This window comes from Chelonia mydas, chromosome 9 (genome assembly GCF_015237465.2).
Source record: "Chelonia mydas isolate rCheMyd1 chromosome 9, rCheMyd1.pri.v2, whole genome shotgun sequence".
Lineage (NCBI taxonomy): Eukaryota > Metazoa > Chordata > Testudines > Cheloniidae > Chelonia > Chelonia mydas.
This window is the reverse complement of record NC_057855.1, coordinates 32,975,719-32,997,367: the sequence shown is the minus strand read 5'-3', so window position 1 is coordinate 32,997,367 and position 21,649 is coordinate 32,975,719. Positions and strand designations below refer to the sequence as shown.

The 21,649-nt window shown below is 42.3% G+C and overlaps 1 protein-coding gene and 1 long non-coding RNA gene across 2 annotated transcripts in view; one reads left to right on the top strand and one right to left on the bottom strand.

The window, feature by feature from the left end:
- The window catches only part of DNER (delta/notch like EGF repeat containing), a 269,335-nt gene that overhangs the window by 187,028 nt on the left and 60,658 nt on the right, over positions 1 to 21,649 (bottom strand). The gene's annotated exons all lie outside the window — the stretch shown is intronic.
- On the top strand, positions 16,964 to 17,852 carry LOC122461699. Its single transcript, XR_006283808.1, has 2 exons — positions 16,964 to 17,008; positions 17,790 to 17,852. It is a non-coding gene; the product is annotated as an uncharacterized LOC122461699 (long non-coding RNA).

Here is a 21,649-nt window from a genome sequence, read left to right as displayed (position 1 = left end):
CTCATGTCCCTATCTTCCCTCACACACTCATGCTGACCCTAAGGACAATCTGGCCCCAGCTGATAAGGTTTTCACCTCTTTCCAGGATACCATTGGAAAGAACACCCTAGATACTTTCTTTCAGAAGGGTTCATTTTAAAAGGCATTCTTAAAATCTACGGCATCTTACCTGCAGAGAAAAATATCACATGTAAGCTTCCTGCCCCTTCTACCCTTTCCCCCAAATGAGAATGTAAATTCTTTTCTCTACAATGCCAAGCACAGTACAAATTGTAATGAAAACTCAGATGGAAAAAATGAGCAAAACTTCTAGATGTCCACTTGTTCCAACACCTCTAATACAAATCTCACAAACTGAAGTTTTCAATGTATGATATATTTCTTATCATTACAGGAGTGAAATGTTATGCAAGCTAAATACTTTAAATGTTCTTTAGAGTAACAGCCGTGTTAGTCTGTATTCGCAAAAAGAAAAGGAGTACTTGTGGCACCTTAGAGACTAACCAATTTATTTGAGCATAAGCTTTCGTGAGCTACAGCTCACTTCATCGGATGCATACTGTGGAAAGTGTGGAAGATCTTTTTATATACACACAAAGCATGAAAAAAATACCTCCTCCCACCCCACTCTCCTGCTGGTAATAGCTTATCTAAAGTGATCACTCTCCTTACAATGTGTATGATAATCAAGTTGGGCCATTTCCAGCACAAATCCAGGTTTTCTCACCCACCCCCCCCCACACACACACAAACCCACTCCCCTGCTGGTAATAGCTTATCTAAAGTGACCACTCTCCTTACAATGTGTATGATGATCAAGGTGGGCCATTTCCAGCACAAATCCAGGGGTTAACGGGGGGGGGGGGGGGGGGGGGGGGGGGTAGGAAAAAACAAGGGGAAATAGGTTACCTTGCATAATGACTTAGCCACTCCCAGTCTCTATTCAAGCCTAAGTTAATTGTATCCAATTTGCAAATGAATTCCAATTCAACAGTTTCTCGCTGGAGTCTGGATTTGAAGTTTTTTTGCTTTAATATTGTGACCTTTAGGTCTGAGATCGGGTGACCAGAGAGATTGAAGTGTTCTCCGACTGGTTTATGAATGTTATAATTCTTGACATCTGATTTGTGTTTGTAGTTCTACCTATAATACTTTTAGAAAAAAGGTAAACAGTCTTATTAGACAATTCTGAGTTAGAAGAAATGGAACTTTTGTACTTTACTAACTTAATATATTGCTCCATTTTCTGTTTTCAGGTTATCTGGACAGCATTTCATTTGCAAATCTGTGAATAAATCTCTATTAATGCTGAAGATTACCACTATGTGAATTTACATTTAAACTTCCCACTTTAACTTGAATTGATTTGATCCAGTGAGAATACAGGAATTATTTAAGAGAAAAGCCACTGATTTTTAAAACAGTTAATATTCAAAACCAGTCTTTAAATTTCTGACATGGCGCTGAACCCGATTTGTTTTTGTGCTTATTCTCAACATGAGTCTGACCTCCTGTGTAGCACAAGCCATAGAAGTTCCCTGCAAATAATTACTAAAGCATAAGTTGGAGAAAAACATTCAATTTTGATTTTAAAATAGTCAGTAATGGAGAATCCACCATAACCCTTGGCAAAGTATTCCAATGGTTAATAACTTTCACTGTAAAATTTTACACTTTATTTCCTGTCTGAATTTGTCTAGCTTCAACTTCCAGCCATTGGATCATGTTTTACCTTTCTCTGCCACACTGAGGAGCCCACTATTCAATATTTGCTTCCCATGCAGATACATATAATTGTAATCAAGTCACCCCTTAACCTTCTCTTTGTTAAGATAAAGAGCTCGAATTTCTTGAGTTTATCAATATAAAGCATATTTTCTAATCCTTTAATCATTCTCATGGCTCTTCTCTGAACCCTCTCCAATTTTTCAAACAACAGTACACAAAGGTTTTAGTTTACCTTTGATTCATCTGCACGTCTATTAAAGTTATGTCTCTTACTTCAATCTTATTCATATTGGTAAATGATGAACTTTTAGCAACAGCTCTCTGCCCCTTAAATGGTGAATGAAAAATGTTCAGAAATTCAAAGTTTATTTTTAGGTATTTTCTTTTTACTCACTGAGGGAATGTCCGACTGGAAACTTAGGATGGTTTTCCTGAGAAGATATCTGAAATCCAGTGCAAACAGTCTAACCGTGCTTGCCCTATGGCTTTAGTTATTGAACAGGTGTCAGTTTGACTCTTCAACCAAAAATTTAATAAATCTCAGAATCAGAGAACAACAACTAACTACCCTAGAAAATATAATTACTTTATTTGTTAAGTAGCCTTTCCTGAAGAACTAGCATGCTCCTGAAGCTCCTAGCAGGAGGGGCGGTCACGGGTGCTCTGCATGCTGCTTCCACCACAAGCGCCAGTTCTGCAGCTCCCATTGGCTGGGAAAAAGGATCCACTCCAAGAGCAACAGCTTGGCCCTCCAAGCATATCTGGGTGCTGAACAACGTGTGGGCGGAGTACGCTGTTCTCCACACATTCAGAAGGAGCAGCAGAAATATTCACCTCCACAAGGAAATTTCAGAGAGGCTGGAGCAAGAGGGTATTTGGCAGACTCCATCCCAGTGCAGGGAATGCATAAAGCACTTGAGGCTTATGCACAGGAAGGCCAAAGAGTCCAGCAGTCGGGGCTGCTTGTACATGCACTTATATGAGGAGTAGAGTGGGTGCTGTCAGGATACTCATTACTGAATCTGAAGTGGCTCAAGATTTCCTCTTCAACCCTGCCAGCCTCACTGTCCAGAAGATTGGGAGGATAAGGAGCATGTGATTCTGCACCTTTAAGTGGAGCAGCAGGTTTATGAAGCTCACCATGACAAACCTGAGGAGGACCCTGGGCTGCAGCAGGAATCAGAATCCCACACTGGTATGTTCCAGTGCCCGCTCAGGTACCCCACTGCTATTCCCCTCTTGCTCTGGTGCTAAATTCCCAATTTTAAGATGAAGGGGCTATGAAGTACTGTGCACTGACTTTTCCTTCCTAGATAATATGGCATGCAGTGCTATGTCTCTGTGTATTTGAACTGCAGTGCTGAAGCCATTGCATTGTTAAGCCCCATTCTCTTACCAAAGTCCTCCAACTTTTGCCCCTCCATCAAGCCGCCACTCTGCTCCACCCTGAAATGGTCCTCAAGTGACCAATGATTTTATTGATTTCTCATGAACTACAATTATGCATTTACTTTCTTAAAGCTGTTTTTTCAAAACACTTTATAAAGGAAAAAATCAGCGTGTCTCTGTGTCTGTGCACTTCTCAGCCAGCAGTAACTGGGGAAAGGAACAGAACAGTGTAGAAAGCTTACCGTTGACTGTCTAAGGAAAAGCTAGTTACAGCAGTCTTTTCTCCCTGGGAAGATTACAAAGTCTTTACTGTCTCTGTCCCTGGTGACTGCTCTTTCCCTGCACAGAGCCATACTGCAGCAGCCAGAGGGAGCTGTAGAACAACCTTCCAAGGGGAGCAGTGAGGGCAAAAAACCTTATTGGTTTCAAGACGGAGTTTGATAAGTTTATGCAGGGGATGGTATGATGGAACTGCCTACAATGGCATGTAGCCAATCTGCAACTGCTAGCAGCAACTATCTCCAATGGCCAGTGATAGGACACTAGATGGGAAGGGTTGCCTTCCTCTGGAGCACAGATCACTTGCAGGTTTAAAGTAGTGTAACTGGCAGATTCTCTGTAACTTGACGTCTTTAAATTATGATTGGAGGACTTCAGTAACTCAGCCAGAGGTTATGGATCTATTACAGGAGTGGGTGGACATGGCTCTGTGACCTACAATGGGCAGGAGGTCAGACTAGATTATCATGATGGATGGTCCTTTCTGACCTTAAAGTATATGAGTCTATGGGACAATAATCCAGTTTGGGGGTAAGACACTACACCGTTTTTGACTGCTTCCAATTGTCTGAGGTGAGGGTTTGTGACGCTGAGCTGAATCTTCTGGAAACTGAAATTGTGGCGTGTCTGTCTTTCCCTTTCCGCTGTAAAGCTGGGGTGGATGTAGGGGGATGTTTGTGGTACTGAACTCCTACTGAATGAAATTTCCCTATGCTAGCTGAGAATGTAGGCAAATTTCTAAATTGCCTCCCAATCCTGTAAACATATTTCAGCAAATTTCTGTTGCAACAAAAACTCCAGCTGGGTCTCTTGGTCCTCAAGAATCTCCCTTTTTCCACTCTGATACTTTAAATACCCCCTATGTTTTCCAAATATTGGCCAGCCTTCAGGGAAGAAATTGTAAAATGGTAACATAGCCCTTGGATGGAATTTCCCCACATCCCCCCACCCTCTGAGACACAACAAACATTTTAAATGGCTAATACACTAGTACAGTTTTCTTGCCATTATTAGTCTCTGTTCCTTCCTCATGGGCTGCAAAAGTTCTATGAGAAACAAGGATAGTGAGACAGTTACATTCCTGGAATGCTGAAAACTATCAAAATTGTGGCCTTCCAAAGAAAAGTTGTGTTATTTGGGGGAATTTCTTCGCTTTTTCCAAAAGCCAAAAACATTATGTTCTCCTTGTTTCTGAATTGGTAGGACCTATGGCTCCCAAGAAGAAAACCATGCTGCAAGTGAGGGAACAGCACCACCCAGACAGCACGGATAGACTGAGAAGAACACTGGAGGAGCTGCTCATAGGAATGCAAAGGAGAAACCAGAAGCCATTTGAATTCCTTAACATATGGGAAGAGTGGTCTCTAGCAGGAGAAGCCACTTATGAACCAATTCATGCAGCTGCAGACAGGGAAAGGGTGCATTCCCTAATGGTGAGGCTCATGGAACTGGTGGTCAAAAGAATGCAGCATCTGCCTACTGCTTAGGTCCCAGAACCAGCCCATCAGCCACCACATCCTTCTCCTTCTCATCTGGCTGCTGTACAGGGTGCTGTCAGGCCAGATGATCCGGTTGCAGTGACCCCACTAAACAACCAGGATGACAACACTGAGCCTGCTGGAGTACCAGAACTCCACTAAGTACCACACCCTGACACCTCTCACAGGAGATGTTCCCACTGAGAGTCATTGTCTCCTGTCGGTCATCCCTTCTGATACGACGGCAAGGAGATGGATGCAAAGATAGTAAACTATGGGCAGTGTTCTCCGTTGTGAACAATTACTCTGGTAATTTCAGATTTCAAAATCTTTCCACTAAACTTTCTAGCTCATATTTTTAATAAACATTATGCTTTGTTTACCTGTATGCTGGTCCCCCTTCCTAATAATGAAATTAACACAGTTTTTCATCCTTGAATGGGCTGCAAGCTTCCTACCTCATATAGTGGAATGGTGTGTAAAAATCTGGTGCAAGCAGTATCTTAAATCATAAGGACACATTTGAGGGATGTGGAAAGTGCAGTGTATGGTATTATGTGCTTTAAAAAGCCCTACTATTTCTCAGCACAGCAGATGTAAAGCACACACAAAACGAGTCAATGTCTTAAGAGCTTTATTACACATGCTGAAAATCAAAATCTAAGAATAATAATAGAGGGAACATACAAGCAATAACAGCATTTGCCAATACTCCAACTTCCCCTGAAACCTTAAGCAGTTTCAATGGTACCAGGAATTAATGCTCTCTAACAGCTGTTAATTGCACTTAGCACTCCTGAGAATAAAAAGTCCAAAAAAAACCCACAATGGGTGCAGTAACTTCCCACCCAAAGCAAACCACTGTAAGCTTGCTTAAGAAGTTTAAGGCTTTGTCTACACTACCACTTTTGTTGGTAAAACTTTTGTCAGTCAGGGATGTGAAAAAACACCCCTGACTGACATAAATTTCACCGACAAAAGTGCTGGTGTGGTCAGGGCTACGTCAGCAGGAGGGGCTCTCCTGCTGACATAGCTAACACCGCTTGTTGGGAGTGGCTTAATTATGCTGGCAGGAGAGCCTCTCTCATGCTGGCAAAGAGCGGCTTCACGTGTGAACTTACTGTGGCACAGGTGTAGCGGTACAGCTGTGCCGCTGTAAGGTCCATAGCATAGACAAATCTTAAGTTCTCCTGATAAGAGAGGTTTCTAAAGAAGTGTGAATCCTGAAGACAAAAACATTCCACAATGATCACATAACTTGGTAGCCATCTTCCGCAGCACAAACCCAACATCAAGGTGATAACCCAGCGGAGGTGCCCTGATATAATTGTCTTTGATGTGTGCAATGTCACAGAAATGAATGGCTAATGACATCTGGTAACAGAGAAACATAACCCTTACAAAGCTATGTTGCCCCATAAGCATGTTCCAATGCTTCCTCATATGTTTTTCCAGCAGCTACGCAGGGTGTGAAGGTGTCCCTTGGCACAGGCAGATGTCATCCTCTGCTTCCCTCCTGTTCCAAGATGTGTGACATATGGCATCCCTGATTTCCCTTTCTTTCTGGACAAGTGTACACATAGGCAGGATCCAGCACCCTGTAGAGAGTTTGTAAATCAGATTTTTCCTGAACCCACTTGAGACTGAAGCACCCCACTTCACCTTCACAGACATTGCATAATATACTGCAGGAGACAATTATATGAAAGATGCTGGCCATACTGGCATCAAGACAGGAGTATAGACAGTCCCAGTGAGGTTTTAACCTACCAAATGTGCACTTCCGGACCATTTTGCAGCTACTAACCTTGTAACTGAATTCCCTTTTTCAAGGGTCATTGATGTCAGGGTATGGTTTCATGAACCAAGGCAGAAGCAGTTATGCAGCATCCCTCAAAATAACAGTGAGCACAGACATGCCGTACAGAACCATATCATTTCCGGGGAATAAAGCCTCCCCTACCCACATCAAGTACAATCCTGATCTCATCAGTTCTATGGCACCATGAACCTTTCCAGTGTTTCCCATACTCGTATTCATGAATCTGCCTCTGTGGTCCATGGATTTTACATCTACTCTGTGATAAAAATAACCTACAGCACAGAGTCTCAGAGCCTGGGTCAGCTGACTCAGGCTCATGGGGCTTGGACTGCAGGGCTAAAAATTGCAGTGTAGATGTTTGGGCTTGGGCTGGAGCCCAGGCTCTGAAACCCCATGATGGGGGAGGGTCTCAGAGCCCAGACTCCAGGCCGAGCCCGAACAGCTACACTGCAATTTTATACCCTGAAAGCCCGAGTCAGCTGACCGGGCTGCAGGTCTTATCACAGTGTGCATTCCACACAAGACTTGCAGAATGATCAAATAGTTACCTTTTTAGTCCACATACTCACCTATCCCTTGTGGTGGGCAAAGTATGGGGATATGAGTTCCATCGATGGTCCATGAAAGTCTGTTTCCTCATTCGGAAGTTCTGAAGTCACTGCAGGGCATCCCAGGTTTCCAAACAACGTGATCCTACCACACCATGAGGGTTTCAGAAAATCCCAAATGAATGTGTCTAGTCCTCATGGTTGTGGAGAAAAACTGGAAAATATGAACCCTAAAGACATATACCTGAAGATAAATAAAAAACCCTAAAATTTGCTTTTGTTATTCTTGTTGTTTTTTCAATTTAATGTTTAAGTCATGGGTTGGGGTCTGACTCATGATGTTTTAATACCTCTGGTTCGAAACACTGCTATTCTATTCCTCACCAGACTTCCATTCATACAGCCATTGGTCTACCCTCCCTTGCAGACAAATGAAGCCAAAACATTTTCATTTTTCAAACTGCCAGTTCTCAGATACTTGACTGCATTACAACTAATGATGTAATATAGCCTAAGTATTCTTCAGTATGTACATGGAGTGAGGTATCACATTTACATTGTATTATGAGATACAACTGACTGAATTATATTTGAAAACTCTTATCCTTATTCAAGCTTTCATAATTTGCAAATACTGTGTTTCACACTGCCGCATGAAACTGTTATTAATGCAAAAGAACACCAATTAAAACAAAAGTTTCACCTGCTTGTAGTCTCCAGAAAATCAACAAAGTAGAAACCATCTATGAGTCATCCCTAATTTTCAGTAGTAGTATTGACTTTTTTCCCCAAGTAAAAATTCAGTTCATGCTCTTTAGCACTATGGCATTCTAGGGAAAGACTGGAACAAAAAAATTCAAAATAGGGGATGTATTACTATACAGCCATATAATTTTTAATACAACCCTTTTTCAAGAGTGTCTCCAATATTTTAAATATTCTCTTCCATATACATGCAAGTTAAATGAAAATATTAGGAATTGACTATTATTGTTTCAGTTTATTACTATGAGTGGAATTCTTCCTTATGAGGTGTCAGTCTGAGGAGAAAGAGGGCTCAGAAGTCATATTTCTCATCCCCAGTCCACCTATGCACCAGTAGGACATTATCACGGGTGCGCACTCTTTTGAGCTGCAATATTGGAAGAACAGCTAACAAAAATGTTGGTGCCTCAAGGTTGTTGGTTTAGGGGCCTGGTAAATATCCTGCCACATCTGTATCTAGGCTTATGTTGGTAACATATGCTTGAAGAGAGTGCAAACTGCTTCATATTGAAAGGAGCAACAAAGTACATTACGGACTATTCTAAGCATATTTGTCCTGTATAGCTAGAGCCCTGCGTGGGTGCAAATTTATATACAAGAATATGAATATCCACGGATATAATTGGTATCCGCGGAACAGCAGGGCTCTCCTGGAAACCACAGAAGAGAAAGGAGCAGAACGTGGGGCCGCCACTCTCAGGAGGCAGCGCCCCATGCCAGCAGCTTCTCCAGAGCAGCTGTACCGCCCACAGCCCCACCCACTGGGCAGGCACCAGGCTCACCGACACCTGTCCCTGGTTGCACTAGTGTGTGCAAGCAGTGCGCACGCCCCCAGACAGGAGAGACAGACAGCTGTGGGAAGGGACAAGGGCAGGGCTGGGGGCAGTACAGCCGCACCAGAGGAGCTGCCGGCACGGGGCATTGGCTCCTGGGAGCAGCGGCCCCACATTCTGCTCCTTTCATTGCTGTGGTTCCCAAGAGAGCCCTTCACGGATATCTGCATTTGCAGATATAAATGTGTATCCGCACAGGGCTCTATGTATAGGTAAAACAGCTTAAGGAGGCTATTCAGCCACAACCAATATGCCATCCAGCACACCTCTGATAAGCTGGGGCAGGATTTTTCCCTAGATGAGTATAGTCAGGTAAAATATAATGCAATATTTGTTTCCTTTAACAATCTATTTTATTTACTGCTTGCTTAGATGTTTCAGAAGTGATATTTGAAATTAAGGTGCCACTTATAAATGCTTAATCAATATTTATCAATATATTGATAACTTCTTACGAAAACATGCTACAAAATGTCTCCTCTGGACTCTTGTCATTCAAGGAAGACATTGCCAGAGGCTGTTTTAAAACATAGCTGAATTCTGTCATTTGGGTTAATATATTTGAAATAAATCTGCTACAACAGCGGTCCCCAAAATGTCAATTTATACAAATGTGGATAGGAGGAGAAACACAAGAAACTCTGAATCAGCATGTGATCTACACCATGTTAGAAAAAAAACAACAGAAATAGGAATATATTAAACAAATAGTCATATTTCATCTGTATATGAAAGTTCCACCGGAGACAAATCAATAGATCTAGAACCATATAGCCATTCACCCTGACCTATTTCCTTATTTACATTAAAATTCCAGTTATGTATATATTTACTTGTTTTATAATCATTTTATACACACTTTACTTTAGCTGACTATATTCTTGTCTTCACATGTGAGACTAATTGACCATTTAGAGAGTGGGAGGGGAGCGTGGGAAGGAATGACTGGAACTGAGACATGGAGCTGAGGGAGATTGGGACTGAGACTAAGACATGGGCAGGCTGGAGAAGCCAAAGGCAGAAGGGTCTGTAACCACTAAAGTAGACTCCACTTAGCACATGGGGCAGAACCCAGTATATCTGTATTCAGAGCAGGGTTTCAATAAAAGTGCAGTAAATAAGACATGTGGGGGGGTCACATATTGAACAATGCAGATAAAACAAAAAAATTGAATAGCAGCTCATTAACTGAGCACCATGCATTCTGTGCACTGAATGAGGCAGGGATCATGTGTAAAAGATAATATGTGGTGATATAATTAAAGTCTGCTTCATAATGTATAAGGGGGGATAAATTAAAGCTGTATGGGCAACTCTGATTCTAGCCTTTCCTAACCTTTGAGTGATAGACTTTGCAACCTTCAGGTTTTTAATGTACTTTTTATATGTAATTAATAAATATATTAAACAGTCCGCCAACTATTGATGTCTCAACTGAGGGGTGGTCTGTATTAGATTTTTTTTTTACATTTAAAAAAGCCTACATTTTAAAATTATTCTGTATCACCAAGGTGTGACACTAGCTAGCACTACTATTACCAGCATCCTCTTTCCCCCTTTTCTCCTATCATCTTCAAATTAAATTGTTGAGAGTAATTCTGAATTAGACTGTAAGGTTTTGAATTTGGGGCTGTGTCTTCCTATGTGTTTGTATTATACCTAGTACAATTCAAACCAAACTGGACTGGGGCCTTTAGGAGTTTTGACAATATATAAAATACTAAAATCTTATTGATAACCTGAATTAAATTACATTTGGATGACTTCTTAAATCATTATGGCATCTCTCAGAGAGGAAAGAAAACTCTACACATGGAGAACACTTATCCATTTATCGACCAAAGTTCCTCCAGATAGTTTCACAAACTACATGATGTCTACTAGTGCTGAATTTATCATTTTGATCTGGGTTAGCCAGATGTATAAAAAAGAAAAATCACAGAAAGGCAGAAAGATTCCTATTGAATATGTATCTGAAAAGGTTCCTGTATAACGTTTATACCAGCAAGAACATGACATATCCAGCAACACTTGTTTTTGATTATGTGAATAAACTGATGTTCAGGTGAACCTTCCACTTTTGGGGGAATCGAATCCCTTTGGGGAAGCTGTCTCTTTCTGTGCTGGTGGACAACGCCTAGCATATTATGTGCACTACCAGAACACAGAGCCACACAATTTAAGAAACCATACGCAAGTATTTGTGAACCAAAGCATAGTATAATGTTTTACTAACTTGGTTCCTCTGTCAAAAGAAATGGTTGATACATTTCAAATTTTGTTTCCAGTTACTTCCTGAGGTTTGATTTTTGTTTTTTTAAGATTGTGGTGACCTACATAGAAATGACAAATTCTCATTAGCAGAATTCGGCAGTACCCAGAACTGGCAGTAATTGATTAACAGAAGCCACAGCTGCAGCAGCACCCTGCAGTTCCAAAGCCAAACAGGAAAGTGCTTTTTTGTACTAAGACAAGAATGGGGGTGTCCTTTCAAGGGCTTTGAAAAGAGTATTTAGTAAAAATGTGAAGTTCTATTATACAGAAATGAACAGGATTAAAAAATGTTAAAATTGAGGTTTTTATCCTCCTAACCCCTTCTCTATCCACACATACATATAAGTCACTAAAACTAGAAGCAATCACTCAGAAGCATTGTTTCCAGATCTCATATATTTACTATGGAAAGAAAGCAATTTATTTTGACAACGTGTATGTGAGAGCTGGCATTTGAACAGAGGAAGAGGTGATCCATAAACGGACATTTCTATTGTCTACGAGACAGTTTAGATTCTCAGCAGATCCCCGTGCATGGCCATGGGAGTATAAAGTTACAATATACTTACACACATTCCTGGCTCTGATTATGCAAAGGGCATAGCAGAGGTTTGTAGATTGTCAGTAAACAAATACATGGACCGTATTCAACCAACAGCTAGGCACATAACTGGGATTACGTATATGCATGTCATGTTCTATCAAGCTGTCTTGTTCTGGTGGCCAAAGGCAGATCAAGAGCCCCATAATCACCTTATCAAATGTGTTCTGCTTGACTAGCATAATGAGCGCTCAATAGAGCGGAGAATCTGCCTTTAAGCAGCGATTGCAGCCCCTTAGCCTTTTTGAAATAATCCGCTTTTTGTTTTAGGTTAAAAAGGTGGAACACAAGAGTTCAACATTTTTCGGGGGATCTCTTGGGATCTGGTGTTCACTTTCGGTGCATTCAAAAACTGATCCTATAAGAAACAGAGCAACTCATGAGACATGCCAAGTGCCTTCCCCATTCCCTCTGCTCTCATAAAAACTCTTCTATTAGTCATATCCTTCATTTGGTTTTGCATTAAAGAGCTGAGGTCTGGAAAAAGTAATCTTTTTCTCCTACATAAAATACCTCCTTTTTTCTTGGCTACTTTTAATAGTCTATCCTCCTCTGCTATATCTAATATAATGATCATACAACCATAGTGCCTGCATTTTCTCCCATTCTAGCAGAGAACTTTATCATGGGGGATTCTAGAATAATCAAGGAACACAGAAATTCCTTTTGCCCTGACAACGTCCAGCCCTTTATAATCAGGAATTTTCAGTGAAACCTATTAGATCTGCTCCTTCTTCTCTTCCACGTATACCTGAGATGCATGCATCAGTTCCCTATATATGATTTGCTAACATTTCCATTTTTTGTATGCTAGGCCTCCATACACTTTTGTAACACACATTGATTTTTTTTACACTCCCCTTGCATATTAATTATTTTCTACAGTTTCCACTGTTTTGCATTCCATCAACTTTTGTGGCTAAAGTTCCTACCTTTGAGTACAAGGTAAAGGATTGTTTCATATAGTCTATTTTACAGTTGAGTTGTCGTAAAGAGAAACAATAATGATACCTTCATTTATTTCCTGGTGCATTTGAGTTGGGAAGAGAGCAATGACACAGGTTCTTCATTCCAGAAGCTGATGACCATGGCTTTAAGAAGCCAGTTTAGACATCTTTAGATTTCCTTTTTTCAATTTCAAAGTCTACATACCGCTCAGTGTAGCTGTCTTGACCAGACCTATAGGACTTCAATTACTCACAGCAGTAGTTGCTGTTCTTTATTGTCCTGCATTTGCCCTGATTGGTATTTGAATTCTTACCTCAAATATGTAAACTCTTGACCAGAAAAGATGGTAAAAGAGTGAAGCAAATATCATATGCACTAGAAAAACAGGACTTTCAGACCTCATCAATTACCTTTGTGCCCAAAAACTAGTCTCCAGACAGCTTTTTGTGTTATTGCTCTCCAAATATTTCCAACTGGATCTGTAAATTCTCAGTACTTTGACTCCTCCCCACATACTTTAAAAGCCTTTTCTATAACCATCTGCCCCATATCTGTCACTCAAAATCACCACCAGGCCCAGATGTCAAAAACACACCTAAGATGCTCTCTGCATCTGACAAATAAAACAGCCATTTGTGACTCCACAGGGACCTCACACAAAATTCTTACACCTAAAACTCTCTAGGAAACAGCACTATAAACACCATGTGTAGCTATTCCGTTAACATTACCTGCTACTGAGCTGAATCTCCCCGAGCTGTTAGCCTTTCCCATACTCTATACTTGAGGATCTCATCTCCACCATGTAGAAATAAATGTATGCTTCATATCTTTACCACTCTTGCTATAACACATCTAAGACACTATGTGGGCCTGGAATATCTGTCAAGTCATGTTTCTTTCACTACATTCACCTTTTCAAAACAAAGTAGCGCAGGCAGCAACACCCTAAAAATATCAAACTTCAGCCAAAAATCAGGCTTATTACATGCATTTTGCTTCACTGATACATTCCATAAAATTCTGCCACACCCATGCTCCCACATTTTAGACAATGAATTTCAATTTTGCCACTTTCTTTTTACTGAATTTTACATACACGATGTTTTAAAACATTAACTTAAAACACGAATGACTTCGCTCATCTCAGTAGTTTGAAATTTCAAAACAAAATACCAAAATAAATTATTCATACTGGCTTCTCTATTATTTAAATATACCAAAAGATACTACTACTAACGAAATTTCAGGATGCTGGTCTGAGGAAAACAGTTGTTTCCATTTTAAATTGCATGCACAATATGGGAGCAGAATTTTTGTCACAAACGCACAAACTCATGTTTTATAGGTTCTTCACGAGACAGTGAGATCTCCCCTGGCCACTTAATGCACAGCAAGAGTCGAACCAGATGCCCCTGAGTTGGTGCCTGGGACTGCAGCAGCAGCAGCTCTCAAATTAATACTTCAACTAACCTGATATAGACACCTGTTCTACAGTTGCAAGAAACACTATCCATCCCTTCCATAGGCAAATCTCCCATGTGCTCTGAGAAGGGTAAAGAAACTCCACACTACTACTGACCTATTTGTGATTAGGAAAAAAAAAATCCCTCTTTGCCCATTAAAAGAGTGTTGACCCAAACCGGAGCAGCATGGAAACCTAGCAGGAAGAAACAAAAAACCCACATAAGTAAGTCCAAGGGAGGGGAGAGTGCAGCAAAGGAAATAGATGCAAATGGCACCCCAGGCCCTGGAGCCAGAGGGCCCAGAACTAAGGACCCAAGAGGTGTCTTTCCCCTGCCGATCCAGTCAAACCTCAACTCTCTCAGCAAGCAGGGATGTATGGTTGGTTTCATACGGGCAACATTGAATTAAAGCAACTTCGTCCGCCACACTTTCTGGACACCAGTGGACAGGGGAGTAAGGACACTGAAAGCACAGATGAGACAGACTCCCTTGCTCTCATTTCCAGTGCTTGGACCCAGACTTTCCATGGCATACAGCAGCTTAGAACTACAATTACACGGAAAGTCCAGCTCAGCCACCTACAGCACAGGCCTGGAGCATGCTAAATGCAGATGAAATCTGCAAGGAATTAAGCTATGAAGCTCTAGCAAATCTCTGAGCATATGCAAAGTTCAATTTTTTTTTTCAAAGGCTAATGACTCGGCCAAATTTGATCAGATTTTCACAGTGATGGCAAATGGCACGTGCCTGGCACAAAGGCCACCCCCCCTACCAAATTTCAAGTTGCTATGACAAAGCAAAGGGGCACGAAGTCTTTTCATAAAGAGGTCTCCAGAAATCTTTAACAAGGGCAAAACATACTTTTCCCTAGCCTCATTCTCAGAAATGGCTGAAATTTCAAAAACAAACCAACCACCAGACCAAGGCAAACACCAAATATGGGAAATCTCAGCCCTAACATATAAACTTTGGTAAAGTTATAAGCAACTGATAAAAGAGGGACTTATAATGGAAAGTGCTGGGCAGCCTTAATAAAAAATTAGTGCTTCCAACCCTGCCTATAAAAAAAGGAAACCCCATGAAAAGGATGAGCTTGGAATTTTCATACTGTGTGGAATGTTGTTCTACAGAAGGTAGGGAAAAGATGCTTGCACACAGGACCTGAATTCTCCTGTCACTATGCAGTAAAACAGAATGGACTCTACTGAAACCAGTAGAGGAACACTGTAAATCAGGGGAGTATAAGGCCCCATGTGAATAATGTGCGTAAAACACCACATTGAACAGCTCTCTATCAGCTCTGCATCACAGAAGGCTGCAAAGAATTAATGATTTCATCTAAATTCTAGAACAAAGCCATTCTGAAGCAAAGTTCTGTAACTTCTCATTTTCTACCCGAAAAAAAGTGCAATTTATATTGAAAAAGCAGATCTCACCTGAACCTATATTCTAGAACACCAAACTCAACTTCCCAGTGCCTACAGTAGGAATAAAAACTTTGCATGAAGCTTACAATAGCGTTCACTGGGGTTAAGAATAAGGGGCTACATGCTCTGATTTATACCCTCTTGCCATAAAGCCCTGCACCAAAATACCCCACCATGAATCCAATCTCAAAAGAACCTACAGAACAGTTTCTCACCAGTTTGGTGAGGTAAAGGAAGTAAAATCATGGAGGAAAAATTCTGCCCTGCACTTCGCTGATGGCTATTACTTTTGAAATGGTCTCTGAAGCAGAAGAGAGTGCTTGGAACATCTTTTTTGTCCAGACCATATTGGGAACCCAAGTAGAATTTAGAGCACAATTAACAGATGATTTAAGAATGCTGCTTTGGTGTTTAGAACATTTGGAAGTACGGAAGAACCCAGAGGATCATCAGGTATCAGATTTCAGAGCACAGTGATCTAGTTTCAAGGATACAGACTGGTAGCCGTGTTAGTCTGTATCAGCAGAAAGAACGAGAAGTACTTGTGGCACCTCACCTGGTCTACCCTATGGGGTTAGGTCGAATTTAGCCACGTTAGGTCGATTTTAAAGTGAATGCATCCACACAACCAATCCCGTTCTGTCGACTTAAAGGACTCTTAAAATCGACTTCTGTACTCCTCCCCAGCAAGGGGAGTAGCGCTAAAATCGACCGTGCTGGGTCAAATTTGGAGTAGTGCAGATGCAAATCAACGGCATTGGCCTCCAGAAGCTATCCCAGAGTGCTCCATTGTGACCACTCTGGACAGCACTTTGAACTCTGGTGCACTAGCCAGGTACACAGGAAAAGCCCTGGGAACTTTTGAATTTCAATTCCTGTTTGGTCAGCATGGCGAACTCAGCCACGCAAACGCATCTGCAGACCCCCAGAAACGCAAACAAGCTCCAGCATGGACCGAAAGGGAGACACTGGATCTGATTGCTGTATGGGGAGAAGCATCTGTGCAGGCAGAACTCCGATCAAAAAGAAGAAATGCAAATATATTTGCCAAAATCTCACAGGGCATGTTGGAGAGAGGCTACAACAGGGACATACAGCAGTGCGTGAAAGTTAAGGAGCTGAGGCAAGGCTACCAAAAGACAAAGGAGGCAAACAGTCTCTCCAGGTCAGAGCCCCATACATGCCGCTTCTATGATCAGCTGCATGCCAGTCTAGGAGGGGATCCTACCACTACCCCACCACTGTCCGTGGACACCTGAAAGGGGGGAGTCTCACGCAACAGGGGGGAGGATTTTGTGGATGAGGAAGAGGAAGAGGAGAAGGAGAAGAATGCGCAGCAGGCAAGCAGTGAATCCGTTCTCCCTGGCAGCCAGGACCTTTTCATCACCCTGGAGCGAATACCCTCCGAAGGCAGGATCCCCGACCCTGAAGCTGGAGAAGGCACCTCTGGTGAGTGCACATTCGTAACTACAGTACAGGGTTTAAAAGCAATAATATTTAATGTTTGATTTGCCCTGAAGAATTGGGATGCATTTGCAGCCAGTACAGCTACTGGAAAAGTCTGATGGAGTGGGAATCCTCCAGGGACACCTCTATGAAGCCCTCCTGGAGGTACTCTGAAAGTATTCTGGAATCATTGCAGCACAAAGCATGGCAGCGAATGGTCCTGGGTTTTGGTTGCATTCAAGCAACATTTGGTCTATATCTTTCTGTTAGCCTCAGGAGAGTGATATCATTCTTGGTCACCTGGTTGAAATAGGGGAATTTTTGTAAGGGAACAGTAAAAGGACCCCCTTCATGCTGGGCTGTTTGTGCTTGGCTAAAAGGGATCATCCCAGAGAACAGCCACATGGTGGGGTGGGCGGAGGTGTGTGCTGCACATCTACCCAAAAACCGCAGCCCTCCTTTTAAATGTGAAACAACCCATTGCTTTCTATGGGAAAGGATGGCGCTGCAGTTTGAAACCATTGCCACATGTTATGCGTAAGAAGCCAAACCCGCGTACCTTTTGCCTTACCATGGCTGCATGGAAACCGAATTCTGTTGCCCACCCGTGTGTAATGTGACACAATACCGGCAGGAGCTCAATATAAAAGGCAAAATGCGACCTTGTACCTAAAGCACATGTGCTGTCTGCTGTGAATTGCTTGATTCACTGTGAAAGAGTCTTCCTTTTGTTCTCAGAAATGTATCATCTTAAATTTTACTCTCCCTTTTTATCTCCTCCCAGGTACAAATGTTTCTAGGCTTCCCCTACCATCTCTGTCCCTGAGGTTATCACAGATTAGAAGGCGAAAAAAATGCACTCACAATGACACGTTTTCCGAGCTCATGCAGTCCTCCTGCACTAATAGGACTCAGCTGAATGCATGGAGGCATCCACTGTTAGAAGCTAGGAAAGCATTAAGTGAGCACGAAGAGCAGAGGCAGGAGGAGATGCTAAGGCTAATGGGGGAGCAAACGGACATGATGAAGTGTCTGGTGCAGCTGCAGGAAAGCCAACAAGAGCACAGACCCCCGCTACATCCATTGTACAACCGCCTGACCTCCTCCCCAAGTTCCACATCCTCCTCACCCAGACGCCCAAGAACGTGGCGGGGAGAGGCTCCGGGCACTCAGCCACTCCACTCCAGAGGATGGCCCAAGCAACAGAAGGCTGTCACTCAAACAGTTTGATTTGTAGTGTAGCTACAATAAGCAATGTGGCCTTGTCCTTCCCTCCTCCCCCACCCCACCCCACCCGGGCTACCTTGTCAGTTATCTCCCTTTTTTTAAAATTAATAAAGAAAGAATGCACGATTTCAAAATAATAGTTACTTTATTTCGAAGGGGGGAGGGTGGTTGGCTTACAGGGAATTAAAATCAATAAAGGGGACGGGTTTGCATCAAGAAGAAATACACACAACTGTCACACCGAAGCCTAGACAGTCATGAAACTGGTTTTCAAAGCCTCTCTGATGCACAGCGTGCCTTGCTGTGCTCTTCTAATAGCCCTGGTGTCTGGCTGCTCAAAATTGGATGCCAGGTGATTTGCCTCAACCTCCCACCCTGCCATAAACGTCTCCCCCTTACTCTCATAGATATTATGGAGCACACAGCAAGCAGCAATGGGAATGTTGGTTGCGCTGAGGTCTGACCTAGTCAGCAAACAGCGCCAGCGAGCTTTTAAACGTCCACAGGCACATTCTACCACCATTCTGCACTTGCTCAGCCTATAGCTGAACTGCTCCTTACTACTGTCCAGGGTGCTGTGTACAGCTTCATGAGCCATGGGGGCAAGGGGTAGGCTGGGTCCACAAGGATAACTATTGGCATTTCAACATCCCCAACGGTAATTTTCTGGTCTGAGAAGTAAGTCCTTCTTACAGCTGCTCTAACAGCCCGGAGTTCCTAAAGAGGCGACCGTCATGCACCTTTCCTGGCCATCCCACATTGATGTCGGTGAAATGTCCCTCGTGATCTACCAGTGCTTGCAGCACCATTGAGAAGTACCCCTTGCGGTTTATGTACTGGTTGACAAGGTGGTTCGGTGTCAAGATAGTGATATGCATTCCATCTATTGACCCACCACAGTAAGGGAAATCCACTGCAGCAAAGCCATTCACTATGACCTGCACATTTCCCAGAGTCACTACCCTTGATAACAGAACGTCAATGATTGCATTGGATACTTGGATCACAGCAGCCCCCACAGTAGATTTGCCCACTCCAAATTGATTCTCGACTGACCGGAAGCAGTCAGGCATAGCAGGCTTTCACAGGACTATCGCCACTCACTTCTCAACTATCAGGGTAGCTCTCATCTTGGTATTCCTGCGCTTCAGGGTGGGGGAAAGCAACTCACAGAGTTCCAGGAAAGTGGCCTTATGCATGAGAAAGTTTCAGAGCCATTGTGAATCATCCCATACCTACAAAACCATACGGTCCCACCAGCCTGTGCTTGTTTGCCAGGCCCAGAATCGGCGTTCCACTGTATCAACCAGCCCCACTACCACCATGGTGTCCCAATGGCCACAGCCCATACTTTCAGGAACTTCTGTGTCCATGTCCTCATCAAACTTGTCCTCGTGCTGGCATCTCTTAGCCCGGTTCCACATATACTCCAGGATAATGCGCAAGGTGTTTACAATGCTCACAACAGCAGCAGTAAGCTAAGCAGGCTCCATTCTTGACATGGTATGGCATCTGCAGGAGAGCAGAGTTGCAGCGGAAGTGGTGGATGACGACGGATGCCACAGGAATAGATATTTATACAGAACGACGAGAGGACCTGAGAGGTGGATTCATGGCACCAGGAGAACAGAGTTGCAGTGGAAGCGGTGGATGACGACAACATGGAGAAATTTGCTATGGAGACTGAGCTCATTCATAACAGCAGGAGAGCAGAGTTGCAGTGGAAGCGATGGATGATGACGGTTAGCAGTCATACTGCCCCATCTGGTGACAGCAGCACTCAGGACACAACAGCAGCAGTGACAGTGAGCTGAGCTGAGCAGGCTCCATGCTTGCCGTGGTATGGCGTCTTCACGGAAAAATGGCGTGAAACGATTGTCTGCCGTTGCTTTCACAGAAGGAGGGGGGACTGACGACATGTACCCAAAACCACCCGCAACAATGTTTTTGCTCCATCAGGCATTGGGAGCTTAACCCCGAATTCCAATGGGCGGCAGAGACTGCGGGAACTGTGGGAAAGCTATCCACAGTGCACCACTCCGTAAGTTGATGCTAGCCCCAGTAGTGAGGATGCACTCCACCGACTTAATGAGCTTAGTGTGGACATACGCAATCGACTGTATAAAATCGATTTCTAAAAATCTACTTCTATAAAATCGTCCTAATTTTGTAGTGTGGAGACTAACAAATTTATTTGAGCATAAGTTTTCGTGGGCTAAAGCCCACTTCATCAGACGCATGCAGTGAAAATACAGTAGGAAGATATATATATACACACAGAGAACGTGAAAAAATGGGGGTTGTGACTCAGATTACAGAATTATGCCTTCAATAATATAGGAAACACATTGTATTTTCTTACGGATACCAAACAAAGGTTTCTAGCACATCTGTTCCCTCTCATTCCCCTGTATAAATAAACTAAAGAGTAGAAAGAAAAAGGGAAATATTCTTTTATTACCTCGTAAGTATCTTCCATGAACACAAGTATCTGGCAATACTCTTGATATACTATAATTTAAAAGCCTTTCTGATGTAGTTCAGAAATCATTTCCCTCATTCACTGAATTTCTCTAGTTTATTTTCTGACCTATAAATCACTTTTATAATCACCAGTATCTACCAAGCCTGTGACCCACTCCTCCTTGATAGTCCTGACACATCTTTCCATTACCTAAGATTTTTTTTATTACTACCAATAGATGTAGAGCCATCCACTTACCAGTCTCTTGTGAAATATCTTTGAAGTTTTGAATAGTAACTAAGAGTATACATAAAGTTGGTGAAATTCTCCCTTGATGAGTTAAGTGAGTTTACATGTTTTCATCCCCAAATCCATCCAGATTCTTTATTTTTGCAATTTACTGCAATTTTATTTTATCGCAAGCATTGGCTTTAGTTTTAAAAAGTGATTACTTCACAAACCTTACCAATATGATATGCAATATCTGCTGTGTAGCCATAATCTCTCTCCAGGATCTACAAAAGAATTAATTACTTTGTTTGGGTCACCAAGGTGAAATGTGGAACTACACAACACTGAAAATTCAGAAAAAGCAGAAAAGTGAGCCTGTCCGAAGAGCTTTCTTTACTAAAGAAGTCAACACAAAATACGCAGTTTGGCAGCACGTATTGTTTATGCAAAAACATGGTCATTACTGCATCTTTTTAAAGGACACCGATTTCCTCCTGTACATGTATGAGTAACTCTCATTAACTCTAATGGGAGTTGTGTTAAGTGAGCAGGTAATAAATACCTTCCTTTTGAGAGGAATGTATCAGCATATTTCTACACCAGTATATTAAAATTTACTTGTAGGCATGGAAAAATAATCTCTTAACATGTCATGCACATGCACCATTTTCAGGGACTGTATTGCATGCCCTCTTTTATTAAGCATTCATTGTCCTTGTTTT